The following is a 23110-nucleotide window of genomic DNA, read 5'->3' on the forward strand; positions in this document are numbered from 1 at the left end:
CTCCACACAGTCTTTTTTTTTGGTTCGAGGAGGAGGATGTGTGGGAGACACTACACGTGCAGTGTTTCGGATTTAGGCAATACCCTAATATATCAGTTCCTTCCTGGCTCGCGTTCTCTCCACACACCCGACCGCTGAAAGCAAGAAGGCCGCTGCTGCACGAGGTACATCTTTATACAGAAAAAGTCTTACCTTCCTGACAGCACCCTGGCTCGCATCCTCACCACTCCTGCCGCTGAAAGCAAGAACTGCTCGTAGCTATCTCCCAATGTTTGTCTCAGTAGCAATTTTTCACAATCTTGATGGTTACTAGATTATTGAACATTGTGGGCCTCATGTTTTCACTAGTCAACTGGAAATGCTCACTTCTGGTTAACTGTTGTATACCAAGATTTGAAACAGACAAATTTCACTCTGTGAAGTTCATGAAACTTTATGTGAGTTCCCATATGTTTTATGGGTGGGAACATTAAACACTACCAAGATCTTATTTCTTACTTCTTAGTCTAGATTGCTTTGGAGTATTTAGAATTAACGTAAATTCCACAAAAACGATCATATGTGCATGCAAATTCAGAGCCAGTGTAGGTCATTAGGCCACTTGATCCTGCTCCTCCATTTAATAAGATCATGACTGAAGAATAATATGTATTCAATCAAATTGCCTCTTGCTGTTCTGAATCCAGTGAATACAAACATAGACTATCCAATCTCTTCACATAAGACAACTCACACCTTACAAATTGCAGTCTAGTAAATGTTCTCAATCACTTTCAATTACTACTTATTTATTTCCTTCTTTAAATAAGAGGACTAATACTGCACACAGCATTCGAGAGCTGGTCTCACTCAGGACCAGGGGCGGAAATCAAGGGCCCTGGTGCAATTTCTAGCCCAGGCCCATGGAACTGCTGCATGTGGCTATTGTTGCAGCAAAAATAATAGATAAATGCTTAAAACCAGCCAAGTTGACTTCTATCATGGATTTTAAAAAAACACATTTTTGAGAAAATAATTCACAAGATTAGTGGAGATCAAGAAGGCTATTCATCCATCTTAGCCAAATTAGAAAAGAACTATACTGTTTCAAAATCCATTACTAATCATACTTTGGCAGCAGCTTCACATTTCTGTGATTCAATGAAAGGATCGTACTCTTGGAAAGTCATTACAAGATCACATAACTTGTGATTTTCTGTTAATCAAAATTCCAACTTGTTGCACCCTCTGGCAGATTCCAGGATGTCAACAGAGAGTAGCACTGAGTCATTATGTGAAACCAACCTGACAACAGAAACAATAAGATGGGATAAAATCAATGGTCCCAATTTTTGTTCAGGTCAGGTGCATGAATGTGGGAAGAGTCCTGGTTCCACAAAACCAAACTTTAAAATGGCCATCTGTTCTTCCCATTTTCAGTTCTACATGGAGTGTGCTGGATTAGAATTCCAGCCAGTGACTTCGCAATAACAGAAGATTTTTCACTTACCATACCAATATGCCTAGAATCTACCATGACCTGATCTCAGGACCAAAGTTCTTCAGTGTATGATGATGAACTCACTATTTTCGTTAAAATCTACTCTCAATAAAATCCTGTTCAACATATTTAAATTTCTTTAATCAAGTATAAAAATAATCATTGGAATTCATTGTCTCATGATGGCAAACCACGTGGAGGAAATGATGGTGTACTGGTAATATCACTAGACGAGTAAATTAGTAACCCAGGCCAATGTTATAGGGACAACAAGGTGCAGGGCTGGATGAACACAGCAGGCCAAGCAGCATCATAGGAGCAGAGAGGCTGACGTTTCGGGCCTAGACCCTTCATCAGAAAATGTTATAGGGATATGGGTTTAAATCCCACCATAGCAGATAGTACAAATTAAATTCAATGGATAAAATTTGGAGATTAAAGAAAGTAATCGGTGATGACCAAGATCATTGGTTATTATAACAATTTTTTTAAAAAGTATCTTCTGTATTAATGTCCTCAACAGAAGGAAACCTCCACACTGGATCATCAAAATGTGACCCCCCAGCTCCACAATACTGTGATTGACTCTTAACTGCCCTCTGAAATGGCCTGGCAGGACACTCATTTCAGGATAATTAGGACTGGACAACAAAAATTGACCTTGTCAATGAAGCCCACTTCTTATGAAAGAAAAGAAGGCTTGGAGCTGACAATGAAATTGACAGGCACCCCACTGTGATGTTGAAAGGCTGTGAAATCAGTCATGAACCAGCAATCCTGCCTTAATGACGCTTAGGCTTACATAAGTAGACAGTGCAATAGCAAGCACCATTTTGTAAACTCTATACACAGTCTTACCAAATAATTAAACTACTGGAGTTTTTAATGTGTTTACAGGTATCTTTGATAACTGATGACAGTTCCTTTCAACAGACCCCTGCATCAGCTCCCTTTCCTGGCTCCACTTGACAATTCTGTTCAACAATATTGTTGATAGCTCACTTAACAATTCTAGTGATTTGACAGTTCCAATGTGCTCATGCATTCTGAATGCATGTTTATACCTACATTTAACACTTTCAAAAGGCATCTGACTTGTTTAACCCCAACTCCACAATAAAGTATTTGACTCTTAATTACCCTCTGAAATGGCCTGGCAGGTCATGTGGTTCAGGGACAATTAGGACCGGACAGCAGATGTTGACCTTGCCAATGATGCTCACTTCGGATGTTAATTGAACAAATTGTTGCAGTATTATGAATGTCTCATTATACATAGCGGGCAGCATTGTGGCTCAGTGGTTAGCACTGCTACCTCACAGCACAAGGGACCCGTGTTCAATTCCACCTTTGGGCAACTTTGTGGAGTTTGTACATTCTCCCCAAGTCTACATTGATATCTGCTGGGTGCTCCAGTTTGCTCCCATACTCTAAAAATGTGCAGATTAAGTGGATTAGCCATGGAAATGCTAAGGTAGGGCAGTGTGTCTGTGGGGGATGCCCTTCAGAGGGTCAGTGTTGACACAATGGGCTGAATGGCCTGCTTCCACATTCAAAGTGGTTTACCATCAACTTTAGGGGATTCGATGACTTCCCCAAAGACGTCCTGTGACGAGGGATGATCTCTCTCAAATGATGCCCTACCTTGCCAAAGAATCTCAGCAACTTTAGAATTTTGTCTACCAGGTCTAAGGTACACAAGTCATGTTTTAAATATCTCATTAGCAAAGAAACAGATCAGTGAGAGGCAGTACCTTAACATGTGCTGTTGGCTCTAATAACCATGGATGTGAAAATTAGAATCAGCCCCCAGTTTCCCACATTCTCACAAAATTGTAATTTTGAACAAAAATTATTCAGGGCTGGGACTTCCAGATTTATGCTTCCAACCGCATTTACCAGCTACCAGACAGGTTCACCACCTTTGTGAAGATTCATAGTGAAATACAATTATGTGCCAAAATGGCATCCAAAGTACCAAAGCCAGAAATTATTTGGAAGCACATTTTTGTGGCTGTTGTTCCTTTTATGCCTACTTAGTAATTCACTGTTTCCTTAAATAGATATTTTCTGATAGCTTCTAAAGGGAATATTGTAGTTCTTCATGGCTGATGGTAGGGTATCTCCTAATTGTACGCTTTCTCCTTTGGTGCCTCAGTAATTTCCTCTTCCTCTCACTCCAGTTCTGTTTACATGTTAAAGGACATACTGGAATGCCTTTAAAGATTTGCATGATAATGTGTCATGAGAAAAAATGGTAAAAAGAAAGTTTTGTTAGATTATGTTAAAAAGTAACTTGTTGAATCAATTCTTAGCAGCACAGCTAAGAAAAGATACTGCCAGCAATGCCAAACTAACAGTCTCACCTCTGATTCAGAAGGTTTGGATTTCAAATTCAATTCTAAGGCTGACAAGTGTAATGGAGGACTGCCCTCTGAGATGATGGCTCTAATATTCAAATGGCTGGCAATCACCACTGGAGTGCCACTCCATTCTTATTTTATTCCATTATTACTGAGCTCTGCATTTCCATCAAGGAATTCTGATCTTAGCTCCTTCGGAAATGTGGAATATAGCAGAAATCAACACTGATCCCCTTTAGTGCAGAATAGTCAAGGGAAGACAAACAAGAGCCGATTGTGAGACTTCAATGTTCCAGCAGCATAGGCAGACACTTTGAAAGCTGCTGTGAAAAGGTGAATATGTAAGGCGCATTTGAGGTTAGTGGGGCATTATATTAAGTATTTAGGGGGCTATGTAAGTAACACGCAAGTTTCCAGATAAGCAGGGTGCAAGGTGGGTAGGGTGTCGGATACATTGATGGCCAATTAAACAACCTGACAGGTGGGTGGTTACTAGGTAGGTAATGGAGAGTTTGGGGTAGCACTAGGGCTCGGTATGTCAATGTCAGCTGCAGTTGGGGGTATGTAGGGGCCATCAGCAGGAGGGGTATTGTGTCCCAGAGGTTCATGTTGGTGGTGGGATGTTGGGAGGGGCTTGGTGCCAGGTCCCAGGATTCAAGCTGGGATACGAGTGAGGTATCCAGGCTGGCATTCAGCAGGAGGACGTTGTCAGGTCCTTGGGAGTTCGTGGTGGTGGAATGAGTGCTGCTCTTTAGGGGCTGCAATCATAATATGTAGGGGTTTCTGATCTGGATGGAGGAGCAGTGTGGTGTTGTTGTTAATGGTCTTAGAGGTGCATTGGGTAAAGGGAGGTTTGGTTGGGGAGTGTACGGTAAGTTGACTGTCAACATATTAGTTACCTAGAAATTAGACTAGGTTTTTAATTGTTTAATCTTTCCTGGGTAACTATTAATGGAAGTTGAACTTTTTGAAGTCTGTGATGTTAGAGTTTTTTGAGGGTTCCAGACTCAATGGAATGGACCACAAGAATGGGCAATTTTCTCTGAGTCAGCTGAGTCTGGGATTCTGAGGGATCCCTACATGCAATTACATTCTGTACTGTTCCAGCTGTCTGAACATTGGCATAGCCAGGCCATTGTCTTACAGATGTGACAGTAAATCAAAGCCATATCTGCCTGTTGGGTGGATATCACCAATCCCACTGCACTATTTTGGAGAAGATTAGGGTTCTTATGCCCTTTGTCCAGGCCACCATTTATCCCACAGTCAAAAAGTCTCAAACAGATTATCTGTTCATTATCAGATTGTTGTTTGTGAGAGTTTGCCGTGTGCAAACTGCTTGCTGCAGTTTCATGACAGTGATTACATCATTGACCAAACCACTTTGAGACTATTTGTTGGTGTGAAAAATACTACATAAATGCAAATCTTTCTTTACTCACTGAATCTATTGCACAGAAACAGACTGTTTGCCATAACCATTCCATATCTATATTCCTCACGAGTTTCTTGAGATGCTAATTACCTCTTCTTACTCTGCCCCAAATAAATCTATCGGTACCTCACACTTTTCTGTAACTACTTAATAGTATGTGATCTCATTCAAATAAGTTAGAAACCTATTCCAGTAACTCCTCCTGCCAAAATAACTTTATTGCTCTGGACAGGCAACGTATTGTAGGCGCAGTTACAAATGATTTGAGTGTTTGGAGTGCTGGCAGTTTGACCTGTACTTTGGGCTTGAATTTCTTACAGCCATCAGGGCACACAATTGGGCTGCAAAATACTGTCTAAAATTACCAGTGAAAACAGCTACCATGCATGAGCTGATCAACACTGTAAGCTGGCAATTCAGCCAGAGTTTATGGATATTCAACTCTGTGAATGCAGCCATTCCTTGATTTAACCAGTCATGCAGGAAACGTGAAATAAGTTAGAATTTTAGAACTGTTTTTGTTTTCGTTATCCTGATAGTTGTATTTAAGTACCACCTCTAGAGTGGGAATTGTTTCTGTCAGCATTCAGTTTAAACAGAATTGTATTCAGTATTTTACAACAAGTCCAAATTAAACCCCAAATACCATACATCTATTTCATAACCACAACATTGATTTTAGTCAGTCAAAGCTTCAGGATTTTGAGCTCCATGCTATCTAATTTTAATAACGAAGGTAAATATTCTGTGGACTACATTGGTTGCTGCTTTGTAGTGACAGGATTGGCTGAACAGTAATGCTTATATTTAGATTTCCTTAATTTTCATCCTTAAAAGTTTCAAAACCATTCATAAAAACTCTTTTTTGTTCTTCAGGTGAAATACTGTAGAGTTAGTCTAATAAAATTAATCTGCTATTGATCTATTTTTATCTAAATCTTTGTAGTTCTAAATCTTTGCTGGTTAGTTATATTTTATGTAAATTACAATATTGCATATTTTATGATTGCACATAGGCCAATATCTTTACTAACCGGAAATAATTTTAGGCAAAGTATTTTTTTGACGAGTTTCAATTATTGGGATGTAACTAGACTCACAGCAGGTAATAAACATGATTCATTGTGAGCAAATATATAACATGTTTATAATAGTCTATCTGGTTAATAAATGACACATTATTTTGAATATATAAAGCTTTCAGTGTCCTTTCAGAGTCACATGCATTACATAATCAAGCTAAAGAACTGAGGCAATGTTTAATGTCAAAGTCTAATCTGTTCCATAACCTTCTGTACAGGAGCCTGTTTGTAAATTGTCTGCTCTGCAATTTATCACCAGCGTTATTTTGTGAATTTCTGAAATATTTTTTACATAGATTATATATTTCTACCTCTCTTTGTAAGGAAATTGATTATAACATTACAATCAGGATGTATTTTATTTCTGTCTTCATGAGTAAATAGCAGCATTAAGCTCAATTTCCTCTCCCCAGATAGTTATCCAATTCTACTCTTTTGGCAAACACCTTAAATTGGTAACAAAGACAGAAAATGCTGGAAAAGCTCAGCAAGTCTGACAGCATCTGTGAACAGAAATCAAAGGTAATGTTTTGTGTCCGGTGACCCTTCCTCAAAACCTTAAATTGGTGTTTCTGGTTCTTGATCTTCCATCAACAGAAATAGTTTCACCTTATCTACTGTATCTCCTTATTAAGTTAAAACTATCTAACTTTTTGCATTAGATCTTGTGATTTAAATATAAAAGCTTGTTTTTTTTTATAATCTCAGAATTTTAGGTTGCTTCTATTCAGTGTCCAGCTGTTGTAATTTTAAAGTATAAAATGAAGAATGATTATTTGGTCCATTAAACTTCCTCCTACAATTTTCTGCATATACAGGGTTTGTAGGGAATAAAATACCAAAGTTAATTGAGGGAAATCTTTAGGATATCAGTGCTTCATTGCTTACAATCAGTTGTGTGTCACAGTTAAATATTTTGTACCCTGCAGAATTGGAAGTATCAAACTTCAGAATATTTGACCATGAACTAGAGTTGACAACTGTGATTAAATTATTCCTGGAGGTTTCATCATATGATTTTCCTGCAGGCTGTAGTCAGTATTCAGCCAAAACACCCACTTCATGGACATACTGCCTTCTTATGCCAATCGGAAAATGAAGAAAAGACCCGTGACACAATTGGAAGATTTTTGACTGTCACCCAAGCAGCCTTTCTTTCTTGTTTTTAGTAACTCGATATCTGATCTATGAAACGTTAAAAAGAAAATGATTTTAAAGAAACTCTTTTTTAATGTTTTGATGATTTCTATATTGCAGATTAATCTCCAACTCCTGGAGAGTGAAAGTGAATCCTAGAGTTTGGCAACTCCACCATCAATATCTCTTTCTAACCTGACAGAACCATTCATTTGTGCAAGTTCTGTTGAAAAGACTCTCTCATTGCACCAGTCATCATTTTGTGAATTTTTTTTTTTTTCTCACCAATATTTTTCCAACTCCTGAGGGCACATCAATTCTATTTCACTGTTCACTTTCTGCTGCCTCAGTCAAGCAATGATTACTCATGCAGAGTCATAGAGTTGTAGAGATTTACAGCACAGAAGAAGGCCCTTTAGCCCATGGTGCCTATGAAGGTCAAAAATAATGACCTGTCTATCCTATACCTAATCCCACTTTACAGCTCTTGGATCATAGCCTTGTATGGCTTGACATCACAAGGTGCAAAGTGAGCAGTTCCTGCGTTACGTGCAAGCTACGAGATCCTGGAAGGTGATTGCTACTTTAGAAATTAGGGTGAATCTTTCTAGATTGCAATAGATTGCTTCCGCATTGTAGCCTTTATTGGCATTGATTCCTGATGCCATATCTTGTGTTCAAGACTATGTGGTCAAGAGGATTTATACTCCACACAGCTGGTGAATGCTTAAGTTCTCGTAGCATGTAGTGCCCACAGGTGGCTTTACAGTTTATGGTTTGGATTTGTGCGGTACTGCTGCCTGTTAAAGGATGTCAAATTGCTTGACATTGAAGTCTCCTCCTTCCAGAATGAAACACTGTCCCTACGCACTCTAGGTGTGGTGGCAGCCATTTTCAGCTCTGTTACACAATTGTTATTTGGGATGAATGGAAACTGTTGTGTTTCATGCAGTGAATCGCAGGCTCAGCCTTTTACCCTTGGTGAGCTTCCAAATGTTGGTATCTGGTATTCTTTCTTGGTATTCCTCCCCATTGATATATGGAATCCCGACAGTGTGGGAACAGGCCATTCGTCCCAACAAGTGCGCACCGACTTTCCGAGGAGCATCCCACACAGACTCGCTCCCTACTCTATCCCTGCAACTTTGCATTTCCCATGGCTAGTCCAATTAACGTACACATCGCTGGACACTATGGGCAATTTAGCATGGCACATCTTTGGACTGTGGGAAGAAACCAGAGCACACGGAAGAAACTGACACAGACACAAGGAGAACGTGCAAACTCCACACAGACTGTCGTCTGAAGATGGAATTGAACCTGGGTCCCTGGCGCTGTGAAGCAGCAGTGCTAACCACTGTGCTACCCTGTCAATCCCATAGGTTTTGAACTTTCCTACCCGAGCTGGCTACGTTGCTCTCCATCTCCCTATTTAACCCCTCCAGCCCCAGGAATGTTGAATCAATGTACCAGACATAGAAGTTCACTGTTCCACTCCACCTCAATCAAGTCAAGAGTGTTGTTGACCGCTGACGATACTCCTCCATCATCACTGCTTTCTCTTCAATGCTCTAACATTCTCACCTCTTTCACAATTGTCCCCCCTTCAGTATTCCAAAATGCTGCCTCCAATCCATAAAATTAAGTACCCCAGCTTCTCTCCTACAACAGTGCACCTGATAACCACCTTTGACTTTTGTGGAGATAGAACCTGAGGACTGACCGTAGTTCGTACCCTTGACCAACTGGAAGGAAGCCTTACACAATCTGATGGCTGACCAGACTCCTAACTGGCCTGTGCATAGTTCCCCGACTGATTCATTGTGATTCCTCAGAACATTGTACTGGACACACAGGACCAATTACAACCCAATCCTGGACCTTAAAGATATGGACTCCTGATCTGGAAGCCCCAAAGTAGCCTACTGACTGTACTCTAGCAATGGGCATAATTCCAAGGCTACTGAACTGGGACCCCAGACTGAAGGTTTTCTCCTTTGACTTGACTGACGATTGCTTCATGTAATCCTGTATGAGATTGTAGACATTCAAGCATGGCCATTTGGTTGAAGCACAATCCGTGTGTTTGCTGCTTCAACTGCTGGCAGGTGTGAGACCGGCATGGCATTGTGTCATAGAGCAACTTGTCCACCCTTTGACTCATCACTGCTGCCAACCATTGTGTCTGTACTAAAATGCAAGCGAGAAGTCCTGTGAGAATATAAACTCTGGCTGAGGTGATAAATCATCAAGGCAAAGCAGGGATGCTGTGAAAATCCAAGCAGTGATGAAGTGAATAAGCTTTGAGAAAGCCTTGAGTTACACCCTAGTCAAATCCATGAGTTGGGTACCTGCCCTTGCATGAAAAGTGTCCTATCAGCAACATTCCAATGGAAGGTTCTGGTGTACTCCAAAGTGCAGCAATAAAGTGCAAAACTTTACGGTAAGTGGGTTAGAGATGTGCCGTAAAGGTGCAGTGAGGCTGGTATGTGTCATATGTCAACATCTGTAGACATGGTGTTCATGCAGTTGCTAGGCAAGAAGTGTGCCCTGAGATGTTGGTGTCTTTTGTCCAAGACATGGTGTGGGAGAAATATGGGGCAAGCTGGATTTGTCATGCATTCAGACTGGCATGCGTGTTAGGAATTGTTACTGCCTAGTTTCTTTCCAGCAAGGGAGAGAATGGGGAGCAGTATATTAATGAGGTTAGATTCAGGAATAAGGAGGTGTTAATGCATTTTTTTTAATGCAAATATTCTTCCTATTGAATCTGAAAGAGAAGCATTTTGCTCTAATCAAACACTCACTGCAAGAGCAACCTTCCCTGGAGAAAGAACAGCCTCTCCAGAAATAAGCAGATAACAAATGAACTACTGACAATAGTGTGCATGAGTACCATTCAAAGATCTCGATGTTTTAAAGATGATATATGAAATACATATGCAGAGATTGATGAAAGTGGGACAGTTTAGCATGAACACAATTTTTGTTTATATGTTATTTTTCTCTATAGACCAAGTATTTTGGCTAACGTGGCAGAGAATGGTGATGCATGGAAATTTTTATTTCAGTTTGGAAAGGGGAATATTTGAAGGAATGCATTTGTAAGAGCATTGTACACCATGACTTGCCACATTTATGTAATCTCTCATGGAAATTCTTTCAGTTTTAGTGAAATAAACTTCTAGAGCCATCAGACAAAGCAATTATAATCTACATCTATTGATCCATTGTCCATATATATGCATTTCTTACAGAGATTACAGAGTTGCCATCAGGATCAGGGAACCAAGTTGAAAAGTGGGATGCATTTGACATACACAAGAGACAAGCAAATATAACAAGTAATATTTGTGATGCACACTAAAATAAAATTTCATTCAATGGCTAGGTTTTTGGTTGTTCTATAATGAAATGCCATTAGATTTTGCACTGAATTCCATAGTCAGCGATTTGAGCAAATAATATTCATGATTTGTAGGTGGTATGTGCCACCACTGTGAAAAACACTTTAGTCAAAAAATATTTAAAAACATTACAATCTATTTTTGAACCACCTAAAACTATATAAATTGAAACAAATCACAGTACATTATTTTAACAATATTTCTTCTATTGACCTTAAATCATTGCTAATGTTACCTTAACATATCATAGAATCTCTAAGGTGGGGAAGCAGACCATTTGGCCCATCAAGTCCACACTGACCCTGTGAAGAGCATCCCACTCAGACTTAACCCCCCACCCAAACCCTGTAACCCTGCATTTCCCATGGCCAATCCACTTAACTTTCACATCCCTGGACATTAAGGGCAATTTAGCATGGCCAATCCACTTACTCTGCACATCTTTGGACTATGAGAGGAAACCAGAGCACCCAAAGGAAACCCACACAGACATGGGGAGAATGTGCAAACTCAACACAGTTGCCTCAGGCTGGAATCAAACCCAGGTCCCTGGTGGTGTGGGGAAGCAGAGCTACCCATTAATCCACCGTGATGCCCTCTCTGCACAGTGAGACATTCATAATACTGCAACAATTCATTCAATTAATAGCTGAAGTGGATATTAGGATAACAGCATTCCATACCAAGTCAGAAGGTTGTTGATTGACAGAATACTGAGGGAGTCTATCATCTTTAGATCAGCTGGACATAAATTTGTCACGATATTATTTGAGTCTCTCCATTTATCTCTCATTCAATACGTACCCCTGAAACAACATCATTGAAACAGATTACATTTCATAATCAATTTGCTGTTTGTGGGACCTTGCTGTTCCTCAACTTTCATGTTTCCCACATTATATAGTGACTGCATTCCAAAAGTATTTAATTGGTTGTAAATCACTTTGGGATAACCTGAAATTTTGAAAGGTGCCAGATAAATGTAAGTGTTTTTTAAGCATCTTTTATTGAATGGAATTGACTTTTTTTTAATAGCTTTTGGTGTCTTGCCAGTAACAGGAGTTTTGTACAATTTAATGTTGTTTGCACTTTATTTGAATAGACCTTCAATACTACAGTTGAAAAAATCTGGATACTCCATGTAATTGAAAGCAACTTATCATTCTCATGGGAATATTACAATGTTTTAAACAATGATGGCTTTCGTCATCTGGGGTCTTCATGTAGTTTGAAAGGACAATATGTACTGCACTCACTGCTTTATTTAGTAGGGGTGGAGTCTGACACAAAAGTCAATAATCTGTACTCAAAAGGGTTTGTCTCTCTCAGACACTATGAACTGACACAGCAGAAATGGTGGGAAAGGAAACCCATTATTAAACTTCAAAACTCCACCAAACTATTTTAATCCCTGGCCAATTACATCATAGGTTCACAGGAAATTAGCAGTGAAACGTAAAAAAAAATGCATTGCGCAGATTATAAAAACAAGGTGTATGAGAACAAGAACAGCAGTATTCCTTTTGTGGGCATTTTCATCTCCTCTCTTGTCAGCACCTTAGTTGATGTGGCCCAGACTTCTTGCAATGTGACCTCAGTTGCTATTGTATACTAACTAAGGCTGGCCACTTAAATCTAAAAAAAGACTTTTATAATGCCAGATCAACAGTGATAAACATGGATATGGGACTTTTTCACTTAATAACCAAAGAACATATTACTAGTTTCAGTTTTATTTTTAAAACAGCTTCATTTCACATCATCCTGCGTTTTGTTGCTTTTCTGATCCTGCTTGTTTGCAGTAACCACGGTACAATACTTCAACGGATTAAAGTTATGTCTTTGGATCTAGGCCAATAGTTCAATCAAAAACCACTTAATATAAATACCTAGCTACAAGACCAGAGTAAAAGCTTATCTGCTTCAGGTCTTATCTAATTTAAAGCTCTATTCCACAAAAATAATTTTACTTTGCGTGAAATTCAGGAATTTGCTTGAATCAGAATACGAAATATTGAGCAGTCAGTACAGCTGGCTGCATTTAGCAAATAATAGTTTATTTCTTTAGACTAAAGAGCACTTTTCCAGGATGCAAATACTTCAGTGTATTGGTGATCAGATGGCGATCCATTGTTCCAAGGTATCACTCTTCCATCAATTGATGGTGTGAAAAAGAATTCCATTGAAGGCACAAACTTCATGTTGCACTTGTCATCTTTGGAATACTTGTTAACTGACAAAAAACTTTTCTCTAAAATACTCCACAAGAAAAAGACTCAAAATGACAATGGTCAGTAACATTTTAAGTTTAATGTCTGTGCTAAACTAGCTAATCTCAACCAAGGTGCTGTTACAGATTCTGCAGCTGAAGGGTTAGTATGTAAAAAGCATCTGTCAGAGTACCTGTTTTTCATTAATATTGACAAGAAATATGAGAAATTTCTTGACATCAGGAACAACTTGTTAAGTTTAAAAACAGAGTTTTAGGCATTGAGAGTAGTTTCTAGCCAGGAAGCAGTGAGATGTCCATTGAAATGTATTATTGCTTACTGTTGGTCTCATTAATTGCAAATCACTCCTTATTCATTTGCAGCTTCGTACCCTACTACCTACACAAGGAAACTAGACATTAACCACTCTTGACATCCAAGTCGGAATGGGTGCCTGGTGACTTTAGCTTGCCACTTGCTCCTCCAGACTGCCACCTTAGACACATGGCAGCAACATCTTAGGGCATGCTTCAGAGCATCATCCACACTCATCACTCCCCCTGGACACAAGTATCTGACACCAGCCTCTCAGGACTCTCATGTCACCTTTTCGATCCGCTTGCAGGATGCCTTCACACTTTAAGGTTGTACTTTGGGACACACTCTCAACTAGCATTGATATACTGCTGCAAAGACACATTGAACACAAAGATAGGTGCCCAGCTCACGGACTGGACCAGGCTGCATCTCAGGACGGTTCTCATTTACATTCTTAGCGCTCAATCATTTTTAGCAGACCTGAATGCTCACAGCATACCCCTGCTCCCTGCCAGAGCCACCAGACTCACATTCCCCCAAACTTGCCTTGCCGTGTAGTGCAGACTCAATTCCCGGAAGTTTACCACGGTAATCAGCCCTTGTCAAATCAAGGATGATAGCCTTTGGTTAGAGTGTTCTGACACAGTAAGTCAAGGGCACCTTCCAGTGTCATTCCAGGGGCTTAGACATGGTCAATCAGCAAATCAGAGTTAGAATAGTTTCCACGTAAGGGGAGAGGAGTCTTCAGTCAGTGTTCCAGCATAATAAGTCATGGCAACCTCCGTTATCAGCCCATAGTCTTGGCCACTCAAAGTGGTCAGGGTCAGGGTCCTCTCCTCAGGGGATTGAAGACCTGAATGTCAGGCAGCCTATAACCCACCTTGGCTCTTTCTGCTATATTATTAGCTGGAATGAGAAAAATGGAGGGATTCAATGAGATGAAAATGAATGGTACAGCAGCTGTTAGTGCTGGTACTGTTGGAGGAAAAGCACTAAAGTGAGTGAGTAAGCAGCACAGAGGCCAGGCAGAGTTAGAAGAGAGGGGGATTAAGGTGGTTGAGAGCGAATGTGGAAGAGATTACCCACCATAGTCTTTGGTAGGAAGTGGCAGAAATAGAGTGAGGGTAAGGGAGCAATAAAATAATTGATCTACTTCCTTCACTGCTGGACATTCCTCCAGACGGCTGAGACTGTGATGGCCTGGGTGGCAAACTTGGGCCAGGCTGGCAGGTTCTGATGAAGTGGTGTCCTCTTTCAGTCCTGGTGGAGGAGTACATCTCTGCCCTGTACCACCTTATCCACTAGGCGTCTGCAAAGCGGGGCACAAATTTCCCCTTATTTTCCACATTTGGGGCAAATGCCATGAATCATGCATGGCAACTCAACTGACAATGTATGAGCAAGTGTGCAATGGCTTTTAAAGAACACATGGATGATAAGAATAATGAGTTATTCTAGGATATCCCAGCAGTGGTGAGTTCTTCCAGATACAACAAGTTTGTAGAATCCAGCTAGCTTCAGACAAAAGGAATACCACAGGGACATGGTAGAAAATTAATAAACTGAGTTTAGAACAGTATGGTGGGAAATCCTGCTAGGCCTCAATAAGAAAAACCCTCCATGAAACCAATGAAATTGAGACAAAACATTTAATCTGTATACACTCTATAAGAATTTTGTACATTTCAATGACATCACCTCTCACTCTTCAAAACTTGAAAGAATGCAGTCCCAGTTACGTCAATGTCAACTTGTTCTGTGGGAGGGTCACTGGAACCAAAACATTAAATCTGACTTCTCTCCACAAATGTTGCCAGACCTGCTGAGTTTTTCCATCAAATTCTGTTCTTATTTCTAATTTCCAGCATTTACTGTCTTTCTAATGCACCAAAGTTTCCTGGGTGGAAACATTTTTTTTTTGTCTTTTTTTTAAGTATAATCTTGAGACTGGAGAAATGTTGCAGTGTCTTTTTTTAATTGGAGGAGCCACAGACACAGTTTGAATGTTAATGTATTTAAAGTGTTGCTGACATGTCCTTTCCCTGCAGCTCAAAGTTCAGCTCATTCAGTTCTGACATTATGTCTGTAAAGAACCTGAAGTTGAACAACAACACATTGTCTGACAGCTCATTTCTCACTTTGTTCTTTGTGACAATTTCAGGCATCAGATCTAAAAATCTTTGCAGGACGTTCCCTTGACTTAACTACATCACATCAACATGGGAGGTTAGTTCACTATAGGCAGCATCTGGTTGTTGTGTAAGAATTTAAACAAATATTGCTGAAATGCCCTTGCCTGAATCAAGTTTACAATCTTAAACCCTTTCATTACAGGACTTTGCCATAACTTTGCTCCCTAAAGCTAGCTGGTGGTTTATACAGTGGCAATTGACAAAAGAGGGGAAATCAGGATAATTTCTGCAAAACATTTGCACCAAGTATGGCTCATTCACTATCAGTTGTGGTGGAAACCAGTTTATTGATTGGAATGTTTTTCTCAAGTACATACCTTTTGAATTTATTGTAGATGTCCTCATCCAGTGTTCTATCTTTAAGGGGCAAAAAGGTGAGAATATCCTTGTTATGTCCTTAAAACGCTATGTGCACAAAAGCAATCAGCTGTGCTGTGTTGGCCATGTTGATGGCTTCTCGAACTGCAGTGAGAAGGATTATCACAGCTGTTGTTTCTTTAATTACTTCACCATCTGGGAATGATTTCTTGAGTTTTGTCAGAAGATGGTAAATGCAAAACAATGCTTCAGTACAGATCGTACCTTTAGCTGCTGGTTTCGAAAAAGTGACTGTTGAGCTTTCAAAACTGCCTTCAACTCAACAACTTTCTTCATATGAAACATGCCGCTCAAAGAAGACTTCCTTGAATTTATTGTGCATCATCGTGTGGTGTTGTTCCAAATTCCCTTTTTCCCTTCTTGATGTACTTTTGTGTTTAACTAAGCCAAATTTTTTACAGTTGTCAGCATAAATTCATTTTCCCAATCTGTGTAGAAGTTGTACATTTTTCATTTCTTTTTAGATTATTCGGTTCATCACTCATCGTTGTTGCTTCACACTGCACTCTGTGACATCATTCTGCTGGTCGTGACTCAATGGGTAGGCCTCTTGATCTATGTCTCTGGGTCATTCAGAATGTTGCTGGCTGCCTTCAAGTGTGCATTTACAGGGCATCACTTCTGTGGTCATGATATGTTTTCTAGGGCCTCTGGTCAGTTTGCATTGCTTGGATATTAGATGTGGGGCATGGCAGCGTTCCCTTTTCTTCATCCTGGAATAGTTTGCTATATCAAAGATGCTATACAAATGCAAGTGTGAAAAATAGAGCTGGCAGGTTCTGGGGATGGAAATTAACTTGGTGAGAAAACACTTTGAATATATAAGAACCACTACAAAGTACAGCCAGGAAATAATTTTACAAATTGAAAGCAAATCATTTAGCTTAGTCAAGCCGAGATGGGATTTGTCCCTGCCCCGGGCAAAGAAAGCAGTTAATGCTGAAATGTAAACATAGGGCTCTACCAATGTTCAGCAATAGTCCAAGTTTTGCTCCCAAGGCTCACAAAAACATCTTAAAAATTGCTTAGAAATGTTGATCTCTATATTGTCTGGAAGATAGCATGTGCTGCAGTTTTGTGCATATTCCATCCTCTCCGAAACAGTTTTGGTTTCACTCCTTGCCAGCAATTTACTCTTATCTCAATTATTCTTTCATTTTACGCCACTCTTTTTGATTACCTTGTCTAGTGTAGTGAATTCTTATTCAAGAGTGCAGACTGGCAATCAACTTCAAGCCTTTCATAAGCCATCAACCACTCTGGAATCAGCTGTTAGGGAGTTTGTGAGAACAACCGAGGGTGACTCACTTGCAGACTTTCATTTCTCCTTCACTGTGGACACATACCTTCTGCAGACACCATGGACAAGATCTGAGTTTCAGGATGTGGAAATAAAAAACAAACATCCATCCTATCCCTCTGCAGTACAAAGTCTTGAAATATCAATATGCAACAGATACCATACCAGCTGTTATCCAACTTCCATGACAACATCTCCAAAAGGTACATTTCACATATCTCAATCTTCAATTCATGTTAATAATTAATTATAGGAATTTCTATAATTAATACATGTGGTTCCAGGAGGTAGCATTAATTACAGAGCCAAGATTTTAATGCCCGATTCTCTGATTCACAAATTCACACAAAAGGGTAAAGGTTGATGGCAAATCACTTGCCTTGCTCAGCAGTATTAGAGTTCACTGTCATTTATGGCCCAAGGGCTTATCATTCTACCGGAAAATGTTGTTAAAATTAAGAGAACAATATACCTGCTTCTGATAAACTCTATTTATGTGATATGTATCTTTCAAACAACCTGTAGAGACCTGTTGCAACAGAAGCAAATGGGATGTGAACCGAGGCCTCCCAACTCAGAGGCAGGGACACTACAATTACATGAACAGATCTATCTCTAGCTATATATTTATACACACTTTATAATGAACTGGTTAAACTAGGTGTACTAGTGCACAAAAACAGAAAATACTGCAGAAATTCAGCAGGTCTGACGATGGAGAGAGAAACAGAGTTAACGTTTCAAGCCCAGTACGACCCTTGAAGCATTCTGAAATTTTTTCCCATCTGCCTCCCGTAAAAAAGAGTTGGAAATGAAAAATTTCAAACAATTGAGTGTTTAACAAGCTCAATAGCTTGTTAATTAATATTTTAAAATGGTGTGCAGACTTCTGATTCCTACAGTCACTCATTTCCCACCAAAGCTGAGACTCACATGTTAATGACAGCTTGCTGACCTGATTTCATCATGTCATATAATACTGTCAGGAAGTGGGTGGTGGGAGCCAGGCTGAACCAAGCCCAGGCTTAATGCAAGTGTTTAATAAATAGAGCCTGCTTCTCACAGCTTCATCTGTATAAAGCTTGCCTTATCCTACCTGCTACATAATGTAAATTGTTTCAAGGAGAGCACAATACAATCATCTGGCTTCCAGCACATTTCAAATTGACAACTTAACAAATGACAATTTTGAAAAGATACTACAACTTAAAATGACAATTCATGGAACAAGCTGTTCCAAGTAAATAAATTATGAATTATATCTATCATAATACTACACATTTTAGTCTAAATATGAATTGAGTTCAACCAGGAACAAAACAAGATGCTATATTCTATAACTGTTAATATTATAAAATACAATGTAGTGAAAACATGAAATTATTCTTGTGCTGATTGTGATTTAAAAATTCCTCTGAAATCAGTGTGATTCAAGAAAGGTAATCTGTTAGGCATTTAAATTCAAATTGGCAAAACGCTGTGGTTTAATGCTAATGTCTCACCATTATCAACTCCTTAGGATCATGGTGAATAGGATCTACTTAGGTTCTGTGATGCACTTGGTCATACTCTGCTTCTGTGCTAGATGGTTTTGGGTTCAAGACCTATTCTCAGAAGAATACCTCATCTATTGAGTAGGTGCTGCTCAATATTTCAGTCTGTTTTCTTTTTCTTTACTGATGTAGTTTTTACTCATGTTATTCCTTTGTTCTTGCTTTCATCGCTGTTCATTATCCAACCATTTACATATTCTTGAGACAGACATTTTTATCATTGTTTGTTTCTTTACCACTCATTTTGACCCAAGACCATCAATTTTTTTGTTACTTAATCTCTCTTGTCTTTTGCCTGATCAGAGAGCTTTCTTTTTGTTCTTTTACCAGTCTCCCACCATCCAGTTGATCATAATCTATTTATAGCTTTGGCCAGTTCTTTTGAAGGGCCATTGACCTGAAACAATGACAATTGCTTTCTCTTCTCAGATGCTGCCTGACGTAGCTGTGTATTTTCAGAATTTTCTGTTTCTTCTTCAGATTTTCATCATTTGCAGCAGCATGCTTTTGAACTTCAGCTAACCCAGCAGTGCTGTGTTGAGGGAGCTGCTGTTTGGTTGGAGATGCCAACTTTCAAATGAGACATTAAACCAAGGCTTCATCTGCCCTCTCAGTTTGACATAAAAAATCCCAAAACACTACTTCAAAAACAAGGAAATTTTCTGAATGCACTGCCCAATATTTATATCTCAGTCAGCATTACAAATAAAAACATTAGTAGGTCATTTTCATATTTCTGTTTGTTTGAGTTTGCAGTGTATAAATAAGTAGCAGCATTTCTTATGTTGCGATAGTGACCTCATGTCAAAAGCGCTTCATTGGTTGTAACACACTTTACAATATCCAGGGGTCATGTAAGGTACTGTATAATTAAAAGTCCTTCTTTTATTTTTCAAACTAGAAAAGATAGCAACTGGAAAATGTACAGACATTGTATTGCTACACACTTTTCTAATCTATTGAGCAACTCTAGTAGCAATTTCACAAATGGAAATATAGGTTACTTTTTTTTATTCACTAGTGGAACATGGGCATTGTTGGCTGGCTAGTAGTCATTGTCCATTCCCTCGTTGCCCTTGAGAAGGTGGTGGTGAGCTGCCTTCTTGAACCATTGCAGCCCACATGCTGTAGGTTGACCCACAATGCAATTAGAAATGGAATCCAGGATTTTGACAGCAACAGTGTAGGCAATATACGGCAAACTTTGTTTTAAGTGGCACCTAATGAAACAGCACTCTTGATAAACTGGCAAAAATTATATACTTGAAATACCGGAAGTTTACTGCATTATTGCATCTTCCGTGATGTCCAAAGCGTCACTTGAGGGTGCAAGTGGGAAGGCTGTCTACTGGTAAGTTTTATTTAAGGCAAAGTTGCATCATTATTTAAGTGATTTATGCTATAAATAAAATATAACAATAATGTGTATATCCTCTGCATTATGTTTCTATCATTTAGTGTGCACTTTTACATTGATTGTGTGGACGTTTCGATTATCCAGAGTATTTGATCAGCTGGTACACTCCTGGTCCCATACGTGCCAGGTAATGAAAAGTTTGCTGTATTTCCAAGTCAGGATGGTGAATGGTTTGGAAAGGAACTGGCAGGTGGTGATGCTCCCATGTACCTGAGGGTCTTGCCCTTCTAGGTGGAAGTGGTTATGGGTTTGGAGGTGCTGGTGAATTTCTGTGATACACACTGCTGCCACTCTAGTAGTGGAGAGAGTGGCTGCTTGTAGATGTGGTACCAGTAAAGCAGACTGCTTTGCCCTGGAGGGCATCAAGCTTTTTCAGTGTTGTTGGAACTCACTCATTCGGCAAATAGGGAGTATCCCATCACCCTCCTTACTTATACCTTGTAAAATGGTGGTCAAACTTTTGGAAGTCAGGAGGTGACTTGCTGAAGTATTCCTAGCCTCTGACCTGCTCTTGTAGCCACTGTGTTTATGTGGCCAATGATAATCTGGTCAATGATAATCCCCAGATGTTGATAGAGTGGGATTCAGTGATGGTAACACACTGAATGTCAAAGGCCCATGTTTAGATTGTCTCTTATTGGAGATGGCATTTGTGTAGTGTGGCTATTATTTGCCACTTGTCAGTTGAAACCTGGATATTGTCCAGATCTTGTCCTGGAGCTGAAATGACTGACCTCCAACAACCACAACCTTCTTCCTAAGTGTCAGCTATGACTCCACCAACGCTGAGTTTGTCCCCTGATACCCAATTATTTCAGTTTTCCCAGGGCTCCTTGATGCCACTGTTGGCCAAATGTGGCCTTGACATCAAGTTTTTCACTCTCACCCCACTTCTAGAGTCCAGGTCTTTTGTCCATGTTTGAATCAAGGCTGTAATGAGTCCAGGAGCTAAGTGGGTTTTCATCTGAGTCACATCAATAACAACAGTTTTGCAATTTTCTAGTCCCACTTTACTAAGATGCAGGCAAATAAATTATCTTGCTCATAGGGATATTCTTTTAGTCATACATTGAGTATAGTTGTCTCTGGCAAAGTCAATATTTGTGCCCACTCTTAGTTGCCCTGCTGCCTCCTTGTACTACTACAGTTTTTGTGATGATGGCTTTGTTTTTTAGAGCGAGTTCCAGGATTTGACCGAACTATAGTGAAGCAAAGGCAATTTATTTTCAAGTCATGATTGGAGAGGAACTTACATGTGGTGGTGTTCCCATGCATCTGCTGTCCTTCTCCTTCCAGCCAACAAGGAGCCTCAGGTTTTGGAGAAGCTATTGAAAGAATCCTTAGCAAATTGTCACAGTTTATCTTGTAGATGGTGCATACCGCTGCCACTATAAAAAACTTGTTTCTCCGTGGTAGAAGGAGTGAAATTCAAGGCGGTGGATGGGCTGCCAATCAAATGGAATGTTTTGATCTAGATGGTGTCAAGATTCTGAAGTGTTGTTGAAGCTGCAATAATGCAGACATTTGGAGAATATTCATTATTCATGTCTTGAAGATGATGGACATGGTTTGGTAAGTTAGCAAATCGTTCACTCCATGGTGAATTCCCAGCCTCTGAACTGATCTTGTATCTGCCACTTCTTTGCGGCTGGTGCAGTTTAATTTTGTAGTTAATATGACACGTAGGCTGTTAATGATGAGAGAATTTAGCAATAGTTATGAAAGTGAATGTTAAAGGAGGATGGGTAGGTTCTCCCTTGTTGGCAATGGTCATTAATTGGTATTTGTGCAGCACAGTTGTCACTTTCCAGTTATTAGTTCAAGTTTGATGTTGTCTGGGGCTTGCTACATGTGGGGATTGAGAGCAATTGAAGTAGCAAACATTATATTGTCTAAATTTGATAAAGCATGGTTGCCATTGAGAAATACATTTTTTTTCCAAATGACAACTCAGATTCTGTATATTTATCCAATGTAGAATTAAGGATTAAAATTCCAATTTTGTCCTATGGTTCTATGAAAATTATTATGTCTCCTAATGACTGAGCTAATCTGAGGCCATTTATTCTAAGGAAGTGTCGCTTGACCTGAAACATTAACACTGATTTCTGTCTACAGATGTTGCCAGACTTTTCCAGCAATTTCTGTTTTTGTTTCTGATTTAAAACCTCCACAGCTCTTCCAGTTTTTATTGTATGTTCTGTGTTTGGTCTATGCTAAATTAACTCTACCTGGGCTACAATTGGTATCAATGTCCTTGGGCTGGGAGATAAATATGTATGTAAAATGAGTCTGTGTTACTGATTCTGGCCTCATACCCTCGGAGAGTGTGCATAGATCCTGTCATGTAAGAATAGGGTCAGGCTCAGCTGTCTTGGTGAAAAGCCCAAAGATACTCAGTGACATATATCAGTAATATTCATATGGAAAAGATACTGGAGCACGACTGACATCCATAGAGATGTACTTCTGCAGGAGCCAGCACCTTTAGTTCATCAGAGACAAAATACTTTCCCGCCATTTTAAAAATGTTAAATTCACAGTAATTGCTGGAACTTGCCTAGCTTCATTGAATGGCTCTGCAAAAGAATTTTCTTAGCCTTTTAAAATATATTGTCTCTCCGTTCCAAATGATGGCATTAATTTCTATGATTTATTTTAATCACTCAGTTTTATTACCAGTTTTATAACTGTTTATCAAAGATTAGTATACAATACTTCAAGTGTCAAACGATATTCATTACTCCGTTAAGTTCAAAGAAGACTATCCCTTTTGGTTGCACAATTGCGTAACATCATCTCAATTAAAAGAAAAATTGGGCTAGAATGTATTAAAGT

The sequence above is a fragment of the Rhincodon typus genome, chromosome 2 (assembly GCF_021869965.1).
Source record: "Rhincodon typus isolate 14 chromosome 2, sRhiTyp1.1, whole genome shotgun sequence".
Lineage (NCBI taxonomy): Eukaryota > Metazoa > Chordata > Chondrichthyes > Orectolobiformes > Rhincodontidae > Rhincodon > Rhincodon typus.